Source organism: Lethenteron reissneri, unplaced genomic scaffold (assembly GCF_015708825.2).
Source record: "Lethenteron reissneri isolate LAM-NWPU_2019-01 unplaced genomic scaffold, ASM1570882v1 scaffold_1604, whole genome shotgun sequence".
NCBI lineage: Eukaryota > Metazoa > Chordata > Hyperoartia > Petromyzontiformes > Petromyzontidae > Lethenteron > Lethenteron reissneri.
In genome coordinates this window covers 45119-55214 of record NW_026891338.1, presented here as the reverse complement: position 1 = coordinate 55214, position 10096 = coordinate 45119, and the positions used below count along the sequence as shown (strand labels likewise).

At 50.2% G+C, this 10096-nt stretch overlaps 1 pseudogene; it reads right to left on the bottom strand.

Annotated features, from left to right (window-relative positions):
* Positions 1 to 1504: 1504 nt before the first annotated feature.
* On the bottom strand, positions 1505 to 9017 carry LOC133362749 (protein Wnt-5b-like; annotated as a pseudogene).
* Positions 9018 to 10096: the final 1079 nt, after the last annotated feature.

The window sequence follows — 10096 nt, the reverse complement described above, 5'->3', positions numbered from 1 at the left end:
AGTGTACTCACAAGGGTGCTGTAGTGTAAAGTGTGTACACTGCAGTGTACTCACAAGGGTGCTGTAGTGTAAAGTGTGTACACTGCAGTGTACACACAAGGGTGCTGTAGTGTAAAGTGTGTACACTGCAGTGTACTCACAAGGGTGCTGTAGTGTAAAGTGTGTACACTGCAGTGTACACACAAGGGTGCTGTAGTGTAAAGTGAGTACACTGCAGTGTACACACAAGGGTGCTGTAGTGTAAAGTGTGTACACTGCAGTGTACTCACAAGGGTGCTGTAGTGTAAAGTGTGTACACTGCAGTGTACTCACAAGGGTGCTGTAGTGTAAAGTGTGTACACTGCAGTGTACTCACAAGGGTGCTGTAGTGTAAAGTGAGTACACTGCAGTGTACACACGAGGGTGGTGTAGTGTAAAGTGTGTACACTGCAGTGTACACACGAGGGTGCTGTAGTGTAAAGTGTGTACACTGCAGTGTACACTGCAGTGTACTCACAAGGGTGGTGCAGTGTAAAGTGTGTACACTGCAGTGTACTCACAAGGGTGCTGTAGTGTAAAGTGTGTACACTGCAGTGTACACACAAGGGTGCTGTAGTGTAAAGTGTGTACACTGCAGTGTACACACGAGGGTGGTGTAGTGTAAAGTGTGTACACTGCAGTGTACACACGAGGGTGGTGTAGTGTAAAGTGTGTACACTGCAGTGTACACACAAGGGTGCTGTAGTGTAAAGTGTGTACACTGCAGTGTACACACAAGGGTGCTGTAGTGTAAAGTGTGTACACTGCAGTGTACACACGAGGGTGGTGTAGTGTAAAGTGTGTACACTGCAGTGTACACACAAGGGTGCTGTAGTGTAAAGTGTGTACACTGCAGTGTACACACAAGGGTGCTGTAGTGTAAAGTGTGTACACTGCAGTGCACACACAAGGGTGCTGTAGTGTAAAGTGTGTACACTGCAGTGTACTCACAAGGGTGCTGTAGTGTAAAGTGTGTACACTGCAGTGTACACACAAGGGTGCTGTAGTGTAAAGTGTGTACACTGCAGTGTACACACAAGGGTGCTGTAGTGTAAAGTGTGTACACTGCAGTGTACACACAAGGGTGCTGTAGTGTAAAGTGTGTACACTGCAGTGTACACACAAGGGTGCTGTAGTGTAAAGTGTGTACACTGCAGTGTACACACGAGGGTGGTGTAGTGTAAAGTGTGTACACTGCAGTGTACACACAAGGGTGGTGTAGTGTAAAGTGTGTACACTGCAGTGTACTCACAAGGGTGCTGTAGTGTAAAGTGTGTACACTGCAGTGTACACACAAGGGTGCTGTAGTGTAAAGTGTGTACACTGCAGTGTACACACGAGGGTGGTGTAGTGTAAAGTGTGTACACTGCAGTGTACTCACAAGGGTGCTGTAGTGTAAAGTGTGTACACTGCAGTGTACACACAAGGGTGGTGTAGTGTAAAGTGTGTACACTGCAGTGTACACACAAGGGTGCTGTAGTGTAAAGTGTGTACACTGCAGTGTACACACAAGGGTGCTGTAGTGTAAAGTGTGTACACTGCAGTGTACACACAAGGGTGCTGTAGTGTAAAGTGTGCGGTACTCCGGTGTACATCGGCACGGTGCAGAGCGGCTCGCGGTGACGACGTGCGGTGGGTGCCGTGGTGCCGGTGGGGCCCACGGGTACCGGCCGAAACCAGACGGAGTCCGATTCCAGCCGAGGCCACAGGCTACTTGCTGCAGGCTACTTGCTGCAGGCTACTTGCTGCAGGCTACTTGCTGCAGGCTACTTGCTGCAGGCTACTTGCAGTAGAACTGGTCGACCGTCCACGGGCACAGCTTGCACTGGACGTTCCGCTGGAGCTGCTCCTTGCAGCCGCACTGCGTCTCCACCGTGACTGGGAGGGGCGGCCGAGGGGGGAATAAAAGGCGAAGTCTGAGAGAGCTCGGGGCTGCCCTGACGTGCAGGGGTCAGGGGTCGTGGGTTCGATCCCAACTGGCGACACCTGCTGCTGCTGTTGCTGTATATTTGGAGTTTGCGTGTCTCTCCGTGGACGCGTGGATTATTCTCCAGGTCCTCCGGTTCTTCAATTTAAACGTCGCGCTTCTCAGAGCGTTTGGCTGCTGTACATTTGTACGTGACGAGCCGCTTCGACCGATCGTCTGCGGCTGGGCCGCCTCTGATCAAGATCTACGTAGCTCGGTGGGCCATGACAAATTCATCATATAAACGCGTAACTTTACCCGTCATGAACGCTGCACCTCCCGTCGTTTGAACGACGGAGGCGCAGGGACAGACGTTCGACTACGTTGAAATCGATCTGCAGAACGAGGCAATTCGTGTCGATTCCCAGAATCGACTTGGCACCCACCGACACGACTTTTGTTTTGCAACGACGACGATGACAATTTGCCATTCTCCCTGCATACGCCATCACAATCAACAAGTCGCAGGGACCAACACGCTCCGTTACATTGGTAAGCGCACAACTTTATCTCTCTTTCTACGTTGAATAATTCAAGACTAAACTTCTAAACGCAGCGTCGGGCGCTCGCGTGAATGCGCGCAAGTTGAGACTTTCCTGGCCGAAGGCCGCAAACGCTTTTGCGAGGGGCACCGCCACGGACGCCCCCAACAACTCGTAAAAAGCGGTCGTCACTTTGTGATTGTTCTAGTTTAATTTCGATGTAAAGCTTTCGTGACTGCAGGGATTCATCTTCTTGGTTCTTTCGGTAAAGTCACATAAAAGGGAAATAATAAAATAATAAAAATAAAACATAATAAAATTATTCTCACGACGTTTCGGCCACAACGCAAGCAGCCGTCCTCAGGTGAAGAATAGGGCTGTCGAAAAGACAGCGTCTGAATGAACACCACCAAGCTTGGCAGCGTATATTTAAGCTTAAATATTTAAGCTTAAATATACGCTGCCAAGCTTAGTGGTGTTCATTCAGACTCTGTCTTTCCGACAGACCTGTTCTTCACCTGAGGACGGCTGCTTGCGTTGTGGCCGAAGCGTCGTGAGAATAATTGAATGTTTTATTTTTATTATTTTATTATTTCCATTCTACGTGATGACTTTACCGAAAGAACCAAGAAGATGTTCTAGTTTATTTGGGGGGCTGGCAGGGGGGGGGGGGCACACCTTGCGAGGTGTCGTATCCTCTGTCGCAGCACGTGAGGGAGCAGCCCCCCCCCCGCCCCCCCCGCGAGGTGACGTTGCACGGACCCCCCCCCGCCGTGCCGCCCCCCTCGCAGTAGTCGGGGCTGGCGCTCACGTGCACCAGGTCGCTCGGCGTCGGCGCCACCAGCCACTCGTTCACCGGCTCCAGCCGCCGGCGGGACCGGCGGGCGTCGCCGCCGCTGCCGCCGGCTTCACCGCGACCGCCGCCACCGGGACCATCGCTGCTGCTGTCGTGGCTGACCAGCCGCATGGCGGAACTTCTCTCGTACTTTTCCTGCAGCCGCCATCGTCGTCGTCGTCGTCATCGTCATTGTCACGGGATGAGGAGGATGATGATGATGATCTGCCACGTGCTGAGTGAATGCGCGGAGCCCACTTAACTGTTAGACACCCCCCCCCCCCCCCCCCCATCTGTAACCCTGCGGTGGATTTCATCCTCGTCACTGCCACCCACCCACCCACTCCGTACCCGGCCGCACCGGGGTCGCAAACGGCTACCCGTACCCTACCCGTACCCTACCCGTACCCTACCCGTACCTGGCCGGGTACGGGTAGGGTACGGGTATCGGGTACCCGATTGCGACCTCTGGGATGAAGCCATGTTGCAGGCGCGGGTGGGTTGATTCTAGGAACTTGAATTGTGAGAAGAGACAAGACGTTGGGAAATGAGTGACAAACGGTGACTCACCAGTGACTCACGACCTACCCGCACCCGGCAGCACCAGGGTCGCAAACGGCTACCCGTACCCGGCCGGGTACGGGTAGCCGGGTATCGGGTAGGGTACGGGTATCGGGTACCCGATTGCGACCTCTGGGGTGCGGTCTCATCACCTGCACCGTGAACTCACCTTCAGCAGGTCGCCGACTTGGCGGAAGTCTGCGAGCTGCTGCCAGCAGGTCTTGAGCGTGCAGGTGCCGTGTAGACCATGGCACCTGCAGGCCACGTGCGCCAGATTGTACACCGCCTGGAGCACCACCAACACCACAATCACTGTCACCACCAACACCACAATCACTGTCACCACCAACACCACAATCACTGTCACCACCAACACCACCACCGTCACTGCCGACAGCCACTTGCCCGCAAGTGGCGGTGACGTCACCACGACGCTCGTGCCAGGCCGTGTGCACCTTGAGGCCACGTGAAGTGTCGAATGCCCGACTGGCAGGACGTCGCGGGACAGACCCAGCAGGTGCCACGGGTCGACTGACTGAGATGATTGGCCAGTGCACCACCTGTGTGTGGCCCCTGCTGTGCCAGCTGGCTGCATAGTAGCCGCCCGGCGCTCCGCTCGTTGTTGTGAGCGTCGCCCCTCTGCCTCCAACTGCCCAGTAGCAGCCTTCACGAGCCTCCTTCACAGAGGCTGATCTTGACACCGCTGGTACCGGTCATTGCCAAGTCCACTCAGCTCCGTGTCCTCCTGTACCACGTCACTGCATCCCTTCTCCAGCATGTAAGCACCCTCTATCCGGCCGAACAAAAGCTGTGTAGGCATGCGGTGGCTGGGCATGCGGGCTACATGACCCAGCCAACGCAGCCTTGCCTGCCGGAGGAGCTCACGGTGGAACTTTGTCCAGGTCTTCCGGGAATGTGTGAGCACGCAGAAAGAAAATAAATTAAATAATCGAATTATGGATGGATTGCAGGCAGGCCAGCCTGAATGTTTCTAAGCGGCAAAGATGTTACATTGGGGGGGGGGGGGGGGTCCACGTTTTGCAAGTGTAGAGAAGGGAGGGCATGACCATGGCTGAGAAGACCCGAAGCTTTGTGTGGAGCAACAGACCAGGTATCTTCCACACAGCATGGTGCAGTCAATGCCAAGATATTGCCAATCGATTGATTGAGACCTCTGCTGTCACATCAGAGCTGGTCATAGCACACTGCCCAGGTATGGGAATGTCTGATGGCACAAATACCCAGGCGGGTGCTTAGTTTTGGTGGGGCTGATGGCAAGGCCTCACCTCTTAGTGTCAAGCTCCAGGTTCCGCAGCAGCGCTTCCAACTCCTCTGTGCAGCAATCACCAGATCATCGGCATACATAACGTGGTCGACCAATTAGGGAGTCATCCCTTGAATGCACCCGGGCATCGATCAGCCTCCCATTGTATCTGTACCTGATGTCGGCACAGTCATGGATGGCTTCACGACCTACGTGGTCGAAAACGTTTTTACTTAATGTGGGAGCCAGAGGACATCGCTGCCGCACCCCAAGACGAACAGGGAGTGGCTCCGACTCCCGGCCACGCAGCTTTACCCGGCGTGCTCAGCATCGTGAAGGCCCGTGAGCAGAGGGTCCGGGACTCCGAAAGCACGAAGAACACCCCAGAGCCCAGGCCTACTCATGGTATCATAGGCCTTGACCAGGTCAATAAAGCAGAGATGTAGGTCTTGTTGGAATTCCCTACACCTCTGATGTAGCAGACGGACAGCAAATATGGCGTCTGTGCAGGACCGCCCTTTCCTGAAACCACACTGGGGCTCCGCGAGCCTCTCCTCGGCGTATAATAGTCCACCCGTTCACCCTGGTGTCTGCCTTTTATAAACATGAATATTAAGAGTGATTCTGGCTATTTTTTGTTGTGTTTCGAAAAGGGTTGCCATCAAGGTGGTGTGTTAACTACGAGCTGAACCCAACCACCACCCACTCACCGCCCACTCACCGCCCACTCACCAGCCGCCCACTCACCACCTGCCCAGCCGCCCACTCACCACCCGCCCACTCACCACCCACTCACCGCCCACTCACCACCCGCCCACTCACCACCCACTCACCACCCGCCCACTCACCACCCACTCACCGCCCACTCACCACCCGCCCACTCACCGCCCACTCACCAGCCACCCACTCACCGCCCGCTCACCAGCCGCCCACCTCACCACCCACCACCCGCCCAGTCACCAGCCGCCCACTCACCAGCCGGCCGGCCTCCGTGTTGTGCTGGTTCATCTGTCCGAGCTTCGCCACAGACTCCCCCCCTCCCCCCCCCTCCCCGTGGTTGTCTCCGCGTGTCCACGAACCACTTGGCGAAGCGGTATCCGTACTCGACGTCGTCGGCGGCGCCGCCCCGCCGGGCTCCGTGTCGCGGCAGCTGCTGCTGCTGCTGCTGCGTGGAGCCGGGCACCACCCAGGAGCAGCTGCCCGGCAGCGCCCCGTGGCGGCAGGCGCGCGCCACCGCGTGCACCAGCCCCGCGGCCGTCACGGCCCAGACGAAGGCCGCCTCGCGCGTGCCTGGGCCCCCCACCCCCACCTACCACCCCAGAGACCGCCACGATTATCCCCGACACAACTAGCTCAGCAATTGTCTATAGTGGAGGGGGGTTTTGTCCCCTCCCTCTCCTCGGCGTAGATCGCCGAATAGAAACTTCACGTCCTTAAAACCACCACCGCATCACAATCGGCAAGGATTTGGAACTAACCGTGCGTTGGTGAGACAATGTGATTGTTGTTCCCACAGAGACCCGCTCAGATCTACAACAGGGTTGTTGTTGGGGTCATATTGCGTCAATACGGCTTCGGCACGCAGACAGGACGCGGCGAATCCTTGACTAGTGCAGTGACAGGGTGCCCCCTGTCGGCCAGGAGGGGTACATCACGAGTGTGGGCGCGTCACACCATCACCAACTAGAAGGAGGCGTGTCTGGGCTAGAGGTAGAAGGTTCTAGAAGGAGGCGTGTCTGGGCTAGAGGTAGAAGGTTCTAGAAGGAGGCGTGTCTGGGCTAGAGGTAGAAGGTTCTAGAAGGAGGCGTGGTCTGGGCTAGAGGTAGAAGGTTCTAGAAGGAGGCGTGTCTGGGCTAGAGGTAGAAGGTTCTAGAAGGAGGCGTGTCTGGGCTAGAGGTAGAAGGTTCTAGAAGGAGGCGTGTCTGGGCTAGAGGTAGAAGGTTCTAGAAGGAGGCGTGTCTGGGGCTAGAGGTAGAAGGTTCTAGAAGGAGGCGTGTCTGGGCTAGAGGTAGAAGGTTCTAGAAGGAGGCGTGTCTGGGCTAGAGGTAGAAGGTTCTAGAAGGAGGCGTGTCTGGGCTAGAGGTAGAAGGTTCTAGAAGGAGGCGTGTCTGGGCTAGAGGTAGAAGGTTCTAGAAGGAGGCGTGTCTGGGCTAGAGGTAGAAGGTTCTAGAAGGAGGCGTGTCTGGGCTAGAGGTAGAAGGTTCTAGAAGGAGGCGTGTCTGGGCTAGAGGTAGAAGGTTCTAGAAGGAGGCGTGTCTGGGCTAGAGGTAGAAGGTTCTAGAAGGAGGCGTGTCTGGGCTAGAGGTAGAAGGTTCTAGAAGGAGGCGTGTCTGGGCTAGAGGTCAGTCGAGAGGCGACGGGCCCCTTACCCTGCTGAGGAGACGCGGGTCCGGCGTGGAGCAGTTCCAGCGCTTGGCCCGGAACTGGTGCCGACACTCGGCCAGCGCCAGCCGGGCGCCCTCGGCCACGTGCGCCACGTGGTTCGGGCGCTGCAGGCAAATGTTGCGCTGCCGGGGGGACAGCCCCGGCGCCACGACGCACAGCAGCCGGTGCTCGGAGGGGTCGAAGTTTGGGGCCCACAGCGCCAGCGACCTGCGAGGGACGTGGGGGGGGGGGTCAGGGGTCACGGTGGCCAGGGGATGTTGACTACCTCGCCTGGTGCGCGGGAGGTCGTGGGTTCGATGCCGACACCTGCTGCTGTGTATTTGAAGCCATGCTGCTACGAGGCGTTGAACCAAAAACACAAACAAGCGCATGGGGCGTGCAAAATCTAGATAGAGAAGGCAAGAAGGTCGCTCAGGGAAATAAATGAACTTAGAAACTCGTGAGGCTCAACGCGGTTACCACCACGAGGGGCTGGCGACTGCCCACAGCTGTGCCAAGGTGCAGTGTCCCAGCAGCAGCAGCAGCAGCAGATGGCAGCAGCAGCGGCTCCTGGTGCTGCCTCGCAGGAGATCCATCGCAACCCTCGTGGCCGGCGTCGGCGCTGCGCAGAGGAGAAGCAAACCCGTGGTGACGGTGTCGATTTAAAGCTTTGGTGACTGCAGGGATTCATATTCTTGGCTCTTTCGGTAAAGTCATCACGTAGAAGGGAAATAATAAAATAATAAAAATATCAAACAATACAATTCTCACGACGTTTCGATTGCAACACAAGCAATCATCATCAGGTTGTGAAACCACAGCAAGAACATTTTAAAAAAGTGGCAATTTTTTCTTAACGTCAGCACCACGGACAGTGATTCTTTTACGAGCATAGATGGACTCAAATTTTGATTTAAAGCTTTCGTGAGAATTTTATTGTTTTATACTTTTATTATTTCCCTTCTACGTGACTTTACCGAAAGAAACAAGAATATGATGGTGACGATGTCAACTCCCTCGCCTGGTCGTGGGTTCGATCCCGACCCTGACGATGTCTTCTGCTGCTGCTGTATATTTGGCCGGGAACAGCAGCAACAATTCAAGTCGCTTGTTAAAAATGTTCTTGCTGTGGATGTCACACCTGATGACGATTGCTTGTGTTGCAGTCGAAACGTGGTGAGAATTGTATTGTTTTATATTTGTATTATTCTATTATTTCCCTTCTACGTGATGACTTTACCGAAAGAAGCAAGAATTAAAAATCTCCCTGTTAAAACTATTTAGGGCATAATCCCATCTGTGGTGGTAACTCAGAGCCAGGGCCTCAGAGTCGATATCCCACAATAGTGCGGCAGAGCCAAGCGCAAGTCGCCACGAATCAAGTCGAGCAATCAACACGTGAGAAGTCTTCTTGCGTTAACAAGCCGATTGTTATCGTCACTCCTATAACTGATCCCATATTAAGATCACAACCCAGGTAACAAAATCAATGCAAACTCTGAGGTTTTTTCGGTAAAGTCACGTAGGTCAAAAATTATGGAAATAAAATAATAATTAATGAAAATAAATTAATCACAAAAATTATAAAAATACAATAATAAATGAACATGAATCTAATTTTCATTTATTCTTATTTTATTTTTTATTATTTTAAAATAAATAAAATAATGATGCATGAAAATAAATCAAATTTTCATTTATTCTTATTTTTTTCATTATTTTAATACAAATAAAATAATGATGCATTAAAATAAATAAAATTTTCATTTATTCTATTTTATTTTCATTATTTTAATAAAAAAAATAATGCATTAAACTAAATAAAATTTTCATTTATTCTTATTTTATTTTCATTATTTTAATAAAAATAAAATAATAAAGCATTAAACTAAATACAATTTTCATTTATTATTTTATTTTCATTATTTTAATAAAAATAAAATAATAATGCATTAAACTAAATCAAATTTTCATTTATTCTTATTTTATTTTCATTATTTTAATACAAATAAAATAATAATGCATTAAACTAAATCAAATTTTCATTTATTCTTATTTTATTTTCATTATTTTAATACTAATAAAATAATAAAGCATTAAACTAAATAAAATTTTTATTTATTCTTATTTAATTTTCATTATTTTAATAAAAATAAAATAATAATGCATTAAACTAAATAAAATTTTCATTTATTCTTATTTAATTTTCATTATTTTAATAAAAAATAAAATAATAATGCATTAAACTAAATAAAATTTTCATTTATTCTTATTTTATTTTCATTATTTTAATACAAATAAAATAATAAAGCATTAAACTAAATAAAATTTTCATTTATTCTTATTTAATTTTCATTATTTTAATAAAAATTAAATAATAATGCATTAAACTAAATCAAATTTTCATTTAATCTTATTTTATTTTCATTATTTTAATAAAAATAAAATAATAATGCATTAAACTAAATCAAATTTTCATTTCTTATTTAATTTTCATTATTTTAATAAAAATTAAATAATAATGCATTAAACTAAATCAAATTTTCATTTAATCTTATTTTATTTTCATTATTTTAATAAGAATAAAATAAGAATGCATTAAACTA